The following is a 10,625-nucleotide window of genomic DNA, read 5'->3' on the forward strand; positions in this document are numbered from 1 at the left end:
TATATATATATATATAGTATGACGGCTTCAGCTATCATGACAACAATCAAAAAAAGATTGTTACATGTATTTTAACAATTCTTTGACCCTGCGTATGTTTGTGCTGTAGCTTTGAGTCTACATGTCTGTCTCTTTGCTGTATCCGGCTGAATGTGACATTAGTGCAACAGAACAGCAGGACACATATTGTTCATGCAACTAAATCAGCAGGATTAAACATTTAATGTAGAGAGAGAGAGAGAGAGAGAGAGAGAGAGAGAGAGAGAGAGAGAGAAAGCTAAAGTGAGAGAGTGTTAACAGCATGTGAGAGTCAACAGATACATTACACCGTGACATGTATAAGAAAAGCATGCTGGGTAATATTATATAAATACTTTAGCTGGTGGCTGGAGAGAACCAGGAGAATTAATTTTGAAGGCCAAATCTGTTCTCCTATGACGTGAATCAAAACACAGACAGGGGGCCCATTTCCATTTTCCAATTGCTCAATGTACAAGGACTTGAACATCACTTTGTTATGCATTTTGAATCTGTTAAAGGTCATGTTTGCGATTATTTTGGCAAGCGTAGAGACCACCAAAAATCCATCAGTTCAGTTGCACGTATTCACATATTCTGAACTATTTAATTATAGTTTGGCTATTTCATATGTCACCATAGTGATTACTGAAACTAAACTGTAGCCGTAGAGGGCCAATAGTGGAGCAAGTGTTCAGATCCTTTTCTTAAAGTAGCTAGAATCAATATTCCTGTATTAACAGTGGATTACTCAACTCCTCGGATGTGAAAGGAGTCGGTTGTAGTGATGAATGCATGGAGAACTATTACCGTTCCCTTAAGCTTTACAGGTCTTTGTAGCATCGTTTTACTCATTGTTTTGGTTTTACGACCTGACATTTCACTGTTTCGGTTCACTCTCACAACCTTGTTTTTGGAGGCAGTCAAAAAGAAACTTTGGCAAAAAAAGCTTTAAGAACCCCTACATACAGTATGTCGCTGCTCAACACCAAACAGCAGGACGATAAAGAGGATGGAGTTACCATGGACGGATAGACAGATGTACAGAGGGCAGAAGGGATGAAAGAGAGTCTAAACGCAATATGGCTGAACAAGTAACAGCGGGACTTTATCACATGTGAGGGGTAAGAAAGTAGTGGACGGAGTGAGATCTCTGGGAATGGAGAGTAAAGAGGGGAAGGAAAGAAAGCAACTGTGACAGAAACAAGAGAGCTCAAAGTGGAAGAAAGAGCAAGAGAGAGACATGCATTTAATGGAACTGCTGAGAGATGGTCTCTTTTCACAGTGGCACATCTCTGTAGCCAGGAAGAGTCTGTGAGAGGGCCTGAAAGAAGAAAAGAGAAAGGTAATATGGAGAGATAGCAGGGCACAGTCAGAAGGGATAGGCGTCCTAAAGTTGGGTCCACTTCACAGCAGCACAACACAGTCGTTAGAGGGGGATAATGGATTAGAGGGAGTCATAAAGAGAGGGAGAGAGGGACAAAAAGAGAAGAATAGAGCAGGAAAATGGTTGTAACGATGGCTTCCCAGCAGTATGGCACAGCAGAAGCAGAGATAATGATGGAGGGAGAGACACAGGCAAAGAGAGAGAGAGAGAATGGGGAGTGTGGAATGCAAACAACTCACATTGAGAAAACTCAGCAGTAAGTCAAACGAATGGGAGAATGGGGAGAACTGAGGGATGGAAGACAAAAGTAAGGAGGAAGGAAACAGAGAAACAATATCTTTTTTCTAAATGGCGCCACAACAGGGCTGTGAAAAGGACACACACTCTTTCTCTCTTGTACACACTCATACAGATATGTGCACAGTAGTGGGTCGTGGGAAAAAGGTGGTGCAGAGTGTTTGAAAGAAATTAAAAAAAAAAATAGATAAAGAGAAATGTTTGAAGCAGCAGATGGAAAGCTAAAAGTGTTGATTATGGCCTATGGCCTTGGTAACGTGTGTGTGTTTGTTTATCGGTTCAATTTCTTTTTCATGAAATGAAAACAAGTAATTCACAGTGCGCATATGTGTTACTATGTATGTATTTCCCAGAAAGTTATCTCTAATTGAGAGGCAGCAGCACTCACGCTGACAGAGGTGCTGTGTGCTAAGATAACACACGCATATGGGCGCACCCGCACAAAAACACAGTCTGTTTCTCCACAGCGTCTTTCTCCTCTTGTTAGGACTTTAATTACGGGAAAACACCAGAAAGCGAGACAGAGAGAGCGACTAGGGGGGGAAAAATGGAATTTGTGAAAGACAAATATTCAGTGTGACACCAGAGTTTTGCTTCTGACTGCTCTACTTTAGCTCAAGCACTGCTGGCAAAACTTAGGAGTCCCGACAGGGCAAAGAGGAAGTGGAGGGGTGGAGAGACAGATGGAGGGAGACAGGGAGGTATCGAAACAGGAAATGAGATGGAGAAATGGGTTACGTGTCCACTCTCACACTCTGTATCTCCAAGTTAAATTTGTCTTTTTCTTCAACAGGTCCGACTTGCGTAACAGTCCCTCTCTGCCACCTACACAGGTCACACGTCAGCAGAGATGCCTCCTTTGACTACCAGCTGCTGTCGCTTGTTTGAACATTTCAATTGCAGCGGAGTTCACAGTCCGTTTAATAACTGGGGCCACTTCTGCTTTCTTCTTTCTCAGAGTGCAGCTTTGCAAACCAAAAAGAAGTACCGTGGTTTTGTAGCAGTTTTCAAAGTCATTTGTCACAGATGCTCTCCCAACAACACCTGAGGGCACCTCAGACCCCAAACTTTGTGTAAAACTGGTCCAGAGACCTTTCTCACCACAGCAAGGTATTTTTTCTTTGAACTGCTGAATTATCTTTCCGCTGCAATTACTGCTGTTTCTTGGCTTCCTGGTTTTTTATCCTTATTTCTTTCTTTCCTTCCTTCTAGAATCGTGTTTGTCTTGGAGCACTTTGAGGTTTGCTTTTAATGAAAATGGATCACAAATGAATTGCATCATTACTGATTTTACTTAGAATATTCAACAGAACTCTCCAGATGACTTAAAAACAGTAATAAATGGACACTTTCATTTGCCTTCGTTTTTTTTTTCTGTCAATACCCGTAGAAAATGATTTTTAATCCACTTTCTAGGCTGTAATTTGAGCGGCATCATCATCTTCGACAATGAATTACAACTTCATTCCACGGCGTGTATGAACGTGTCCATTTCATAAAGGCCTTTTTTGCTGTCAAGCACATTCTTCTGTTCCTGCTGATTTACAATCACCCACAATACTAAAATGAAGCAGGCACCTCCTCATCAGCACTTCTGTTTGGCTTGTTGAAACTTCTGTCTGAGGCACTGCAATTTTCTGACCACACTTCTTACAGTACAACTCATCCAAACTGCTGCAGGCAGTCTTGTTTCCTGTCCTGCTGAATTCTTGCATGTCACCCTCACCCTGCTCTCCCCCCACTGACTGCCTGTGGTGGCTCATTTCAAATCCAAAACCTGGTGTACAAGACTGCAAATGAGTGCATATCCACATCCCTCAAGGCAATGGTCTGTCCAGGCTCTACATACCAGCCAGTCAATGCCCTGCACTCTGCAAAAGTTGTCTGCTTGGCTCTCCTAATAATGTGACCTGATAATCACTCATCCCAGCCAGGACTCCTCTCCCTCCTGGCTCTGAAACATATTGGAATGACCTTTTGCCCTCAGCCAGGACCAAAGAGTAACCCAAATGAAGCTGAAAATTAATCTCTCTAGAAAACATTTCACATTCTCTTTAAATCAAATCCTCTTTCCCACATCTTCCTCTCTACACACACTACTTGCTTTATTCTGTTTACAGCTCTGGCCCAATAATCACCTGCAAAATCTTTTCTCCATATTCTTGCATCTTTCAGTGGTTGTTTTCACCGCTGAAGCACCCACATCACATTTGTGTTTGCAGAAATGGAGATGTAGTCTGCTTTCAAAAAAGACAGGTGAAGTGCGACCAAAACTAACATCCAGAACAAATGTGTTTTGGCACATGGTCTCTGTTGGCCATACACACAGCATGTTTTTTAATTAAAGTTGCACAGTTGGTATTCAACACAACAGGAACAGCCTGTGTGTTACCTGTAAATGAAAAAAAAACATATTTTCTACTAATCTCTTGTACCAAAGATACCACAAAGTTCTCTCCAACAGTTCAGTTTATTGCTCTTTAAAGTATGTGCAACTCTGCGTCACAGTGGCTTTTTTGGTGTCTGACGTTCTGATTGAGTTTGCTGTATATCCACCTTTAATACCCTTTATCTGATGCTTGCTTGCAAGATTATTGAGAACATTTATGTTCAATCTCCTTTACTCCCTCTTATATAAAGATTGGAGGTAAACAATCACAGACAAAGACTTTCCCAAATTGCAGCTCTTTTTCCTCTCCAGGTAGTCGGAGGCGGCAATCTTTGTCTTGATTTGGAAAAAAAAGGTGGAACAACTTGGGGAAACGGGTTAAAACCTTTGTTTATAATTCAGCAGAAGATAGGATTTCTTTTCTTTTAACTAACTGGACGTTTTTATCCAGTTAGTTAAACGAGACTTTGGAGATTCAGAAAATAAGTTCAGAACAACGGTTAGTGTCTATAAATTAGCTGAACTGTAACTATTATTATATTATATTAAACTAACATTTACTCAAGTGCAATTTTGAGGAACTTGAACTTACACACCATAATGAATGTAGGAATGTCCGCAAATTCAGAAAAACCTTGGTGATGGATTGATCAAGTACTTTCATGGAGATGTTAGGAAGTGCGACCCATACCCAGGACAAATAAGAATTATTTCATGGTTCGACCCAGCGAACAGGTTACTGGACCCCGGAGGAGGAGTAGCAGCGGTGCTAAAGTGGAAATTCACTAAGTCATGCGAATGGGAACCCCCACGTCCCTAATAGAGATGGCCCAGAAGGAACAGTAGTTCAACAAATCCATAAAGACTATGGAGTCTATGGGGAAGTGATACACTGCTGTTATAGCGGAAACAATGAAGTTCTATGATAAGAACGATGAAGTGTACCTCTTTAGAATATTACAAGAGGGAGTTTTAAAAGCCAAACACCCTGTTTGGTGATGGGATTTTAAAGTACTCATCACGAGACAGTGTAGGAACACTGGTTAGCCTATTACAGAGACACTGAAGCTGTGAAGGGGTGGTATGTTGTTGAAAACTGGCAATGGTGGAAATAGAAAGGGCTCTGCTCCAATCGGAGAACCACAATGTTCATGTGTCGAGGCCAGGAAACCTAGAAGAAGGAATGAGAAACACTTCTCTAGGAACTCAGGGAGAGGAACAAAAGACAGTTGTTGTTTTTGTTGTTGTTGAGTTGGAAAAGATACCCAGTTAGACAGCATTTCGGGGAGATATCCAAACTCCAGGAGCGGAACGTGAGAGGGGAGGAAGATTGGTTAAGACCCCAGACCAAAAGTCTGACCGACCAATGCGTACCCAGGGACAGGAGGAATAGCTATCACTAATTGGAACGTAGCTAATAGGCCGGGGACAACTTGGTAAAAGCCATACCATAGTAACATCTGTGTCCAACTCAGTAACCTCCATGGTAGGATGGGTAGGCAATGTGTTATGGGGATGCCTATACGCCCTGTTGACCCTGCTATCTTGTGGAGTCACTATACTTATAACCTGGAAACTAACATGGTTGCTAATAAGGAGAAATGCATAAAGAAGGGTGAATATAAGATCCTAAACCAAACTATCTAAGGACAAATTAAGTAAAAGAGAGTTGCCTGACTCAGGAAACAGGAAACTAGGTCAGGGAGGCCCCTTTCCATCGGATGAGGGGGCGGCACTTGACTTAGCATAAACACTTCCGCTCTGAGCACTCTCTTACTCACTTCTATTCGGAGGGCCATAGGGACAATGCTCAGAAGACGGATCCTCGTACCAGATGCCCAGGAGCAATGGCGAATGAAACGCACCGCATCAATTCCTCTGCAGAATTGGAAGAGGCTGTGAGAATGCTCAATGGGGTAGGTTTTTATTTTCCTTACCCATTAACTTGTCTGCTGATGGCAATAGGATTATCTAAGGGATAAACCTGGTAGAAAACCATATTAATATGGGCTGTTGTTACAAATCTTGAAACTTTAATGTTCATTACCTGTAATGAACCCAGGATTAGCAGTTCAATAGGATAAACAGTTACAGTAACTACCCAAATTAAACTACCTGGCTGGACATTAGCTGCCTGGACAGGAAATGTTTTAATTATTGTAGCAAAAATAGCTGAAATCGTCTATCCACCCATAATACACTTACAGTATACCTGGTGCTTATTCTGGTCGGATTCTGCGGCTATTTTATGCCCTGCTATGCCATGAACTACTACAAACTACTGTTTTTTTGTTATTCCCTCTCTTCATTTTAACCCCAACCGGTCGTCAGACAACGCCTACCAAGAGCCTGGGTCTGTCCAATGTTTCTTCCTAAAAGGACGTTTTTCTCGCCACTCTTGCACTGCTGCTTGCTCTGGAGGGAACTATTAAAACTGGTGGGTCCTTGTAAATTATAGAGTGGCCTGGACCTACTCTATCTGTAAAGTGTCTCAAGATAACTCTTGCTATGAATTGATACTATAAATAAATACTGTAAATACAATTGAATTGAATTCTTACCAAAATAAAGCAAACCAGGACAAAGAAGATAGTGGGGGAAATATTTGCTGAAATACTCTTAGTTATTTTCATCCAAAAGGTAATAGGACTAATTCTATCCGTGTACAAAGGTATAACGGGGTTGATGCATGCAAAGTCTATTAATGAGCGTGTTCAGGGGATAAAACAACCCCATAACTTTGTGGAAAGATCACCAGGAATCTCCAGACTGATAAGAAGGTTTACCCAAAGCCTAATCTAAACAATGACCAAATTGTAAGACAACGGAACCATACATTTCTTTGTTTCCTACCCAGTCTAATTCAGCAAAGGGGCCTCAGTGGATAGCCTTTGATACCCAAACTGGCTGGGTAGGCTCAGTGAGAGGATCGATAGCTACCAGTCATGGGATGTTCACATATACACTCGTACTCCAACCAAGGCTGGAGGGCCAAATATGGTAGTCCAGACAAGGTATCAACCTTGGAGGAGGAGGAAGAAGATTTGAGTTTTTTGGTCCCAGCACGCTCTACCCTGACAATGAGCCAGACTGACAATGAATGAATGATGACAATGACCCCTACTCCTGCACCATTCCTGGACCCACTGTTCAGACATTTGAGGGATTGGAAGAGCCAGCCTTTAAGATCTAGCACTGCGGTCAAGTGCAAGAAAAATGGAAAAACACCAAGATTCATCCATGTGCAACTGGGAACCCAGGAATGTGGAAGTATTTCACACATGTGAGACATGGACAGTTCCAGCACCGTAGGTTGGTACCCCACATTCAAGAAAATATGGACTATTCATTCAGAAGTCCACTCATCTGAAGTCCATTGATTCTGACCTTCCTGACGATAACGGAATATGCATCCCTGTTAGCAAACACTGGTATGTGTTTCCTAAAACAGGCAACAGGTTCCTGATCCTCACGGACTGTAACCAGGACTTGGTGGTAATCATCTTGGACCAAAATAAGATCTGAACATTGAGAAGTTTTTTTATTTTCAAAGGAGGATAAACAGAGCCTCAGTTGAAAACCCCAAAACAGCTAAAGTTAAATAACTGCTTGAAAAGTATTATGAAACCCTAAAACAGCTAAAGCTATACCACTGCTTAAAGGGGTATTAATATCTCCTCCATAAGTCAGACATGCTGTGACTGTGTAGAGGACCAGAGGAAAAGGCCCACGGTTAGGATGGTAGATTTCTGAGGAGCAGATCCTGTTTTCTCGGGAGCAGACCTCACGTGGTCATAGCGCATCCTCTAGTGCTTCCTGTATGGTATTAAATGTACAGCTTTTCTGTGGCCTCCTCTGTGATTATGCAATAATGTAAATACCCTGATGTCTCAAGGGGAGGATGTTTAGGTTCCGCTATAAATACGTGCAGCTGAAGAGGAGCCGCTCTCTGCACGCTCACCCTGCTCTTTTTTTGTTCTCTGCTTTTTGCTACCATGCGCCTTTGAGGCACACAGGGAATAGACTATTACTATTACTATTTTGTACTTGCTTTTTATTATTCACTAAAGAATAAAAATACCTGAGCTTGTTGTGAGCTAAAGGACTTGTGTTCTCTTACCTCTACCCTCTGAAGGCAGAGGCTTCCCTCCCAGCGAGGGCAGTTAAGACCAGAGATGGAAAATGACGAAGTTTGATACTGTACTCAAGTAGATTTTAATAGATTTTTTTACTTTACTATTTTTTTGTGGCTACATTTTACTTTTACTCCTTACATTTTAACACAAATACTTCAGTAAAGAAGTTAAATCAGTACTTCTACATTTACCAGAGTATTTTTTAACAAGTATCTGTACTTCTACTTGAGTCCGGGATGTGAGTACTTTTGCCATCTCTGACCAACTTTGACACTCAGACCTCCTGTTATCTCCTAGTGTAAGTGTAGGTAGTAAGGGCGTGTGTGTCTCTAGCAAAAAGAAAAAAACTTCAATCTTAAAATGTAAAATTAGCAAATCACTATGTGTGGATTGGGAATTTGATGTTTTTACAATCAGGGTTCATATCAAAGTAACTCCTTTTAGAATAGACCAAAACAACCGCTCCGCAGATGGTAACTGGTGCATGGCAGAAACTGGGGTTGCTGAGTGGAAGATATAAAGGGAGTTAGCCCTTAACCAAACGAGCGCAATACAACGCCTCAGTGACTGTCACACCGTTCGACAAAGCAAAGAGAAGGATTGAGAGAAACAAGTGAAACCTCTATGCACCTCCCTCTTTCACCTCTTGCCCTGTCTCCTTATCTCCTTCTCACAGTCAGAGTGACACAGCCAAAAGCAAAATTCTGGCGTCATGTTTGACTATTCACTTTCAACAGTCATCTCCAGCTCCCTCCTTCGGTGGGTGGGTGTGTGTTTGCATCTAAATCAATTTTCCTAAAGGGTAATATTTCAGGGTAAAGCACAAAGGTCTGGGACATTATAGATGTGCTGCAGTGGAGAGAGAACTGCAGCATGAATATTCGTGTATATGTATGTTATTTTTAAGGTTTGTTACCATTGACTTTGTACACATTTTTCTAATGAAGCCTAATTCGCAAGTGAATACATACTGTATATATACTATACATAATTTCATTTTATAATTAGTTATTGTGTGTCTAAAAAGAGGAGATTTCTACTTTACAAAATGGTTGCTAGGATTAAAGTACACCACATTCTAGGTGACTTTTAAAGGGAGTCAGGGTCAGCCCACGCAGCCTTGCAGCAGTAGTCTGTTCATGCTCAATTAATTTCTTGAGAAAGCCAAATCAGAAACAAAAACACACAATGGATAAACCCATTCTCGAGGAATTAGATATATTCTCTCTCTCTCTCTCTCTCTCTCTCTCTCTCTCTCTCTCTCTCTCTCTCTCTCTCTCTCTCTCATTATGCCAGAACTAAAATGTTAATTACGACTAAAAAAAGAAATGATTGTGAATATCAAACAGCAATTAGCATGTATCATCATCATCATTACCACCATTAGCTGCAGCACAAGATGGTTGTTTATTTACCATATGGAGGAATTCTCATCAGTTGCTTATTCAGGGCCTGAAATGTTTCACAGAGAGCATAAAAAAGAAAAGAAAAAATCCTTCTAAATTTTGCATAATTAATGTAGCTAAAAAAAAGTAACTATTGCGAGTCCCGGAGCATGCTATCAGAAATTAATTGTTTTTTTCTCCTTTTGATGCAAACCAGACACAAGCACGCATACACGCACACACGCACAAGAATGAACCTCTAAATATATGAAACCATCTTTTATACTATACTCAATAGACATATGGACACTAGGGGTGTCACTGTTCACAAAACCCACGGTTCAGTTTGTATCACAGTTTTAGGGTCACAGTTTTCGGTTCTGTATGGTTCTTGTTGTTATTTTTTTCTTTTAATCTATAACACTCCAGAAATATACTTCAGCATTAGGTTATATAGCTTAATTATCCACATTGTAGGATACAGTATTAAAAAAGTGTTCATATCATGTAATCAAGCATAAACTGAATTCCACTTGACTTTAAGTCCATTATTGGGACCATCTCTGAGGAAAGCTAGGTGAGATGTTGATCCAGCAAGAGGGAAGACAAGCTTTTCATTTATTCGGCACAAAAAGGAGAATGTGTATCTACAGGAACGTATGTTCCTTTTTACACGGAGATTGAAATATTAAAGAATATCAATTGAAATAACTTGCATTTATCAAACTGCAAACTTCAATGAAGCTCCTGCAAAATTACTCTATCCAATAAAAGAAAAAAAGAAACTCTTAAAGGTCCCTCTTTTGAATAAGTCAGAATATTCAATTTGTAAGTTGTAGTTCTTTAAAAATAAAAATAAAACTTGTTTTGGGGAGAATAAAGCTACTGTAGGTTTTCCTAGTAACATTACCAAAAAGGCTCAGGATGCTGCAAATGTTACTAAAATGTGAAAATGGCAGGTGGATTAAAGACAACAAATAATAATTTGTTGAATGAATCAAATTTGAACATGT

The 10,625-nt window shown here is 40.6% G+C and overlaps 1 protein-coding gene across 4 annotated transcripts in view; it reads right to left on the reverse strand.

The window, feature by feature from the left end:
• grid2 (glutamate receptor, ionotropic, delta 2) overlaps positions 1-10,625 on the reverse strand; it is a 503,599-nt gene that overhangs the window by 91,197 nt on the left and 401,777 nt on the right. The window lies entirely within an intron of this gene.

Source organism: Etheostoma spectabile, chromosome 5 (genome assembly GCF_008692095.1).
Source record: "Etheostoma spectabile isolate EspeVRDwgs_2016 chromosome 5, UIUC_Espe_1.0, whole genome shotgun sequence".
Lineage (NCBI taxonomy): Eukaryota > Metazoa > Chordata > Actinopteri > Perciformes > Percidae > Etheostoma > Etheostoma spectabile.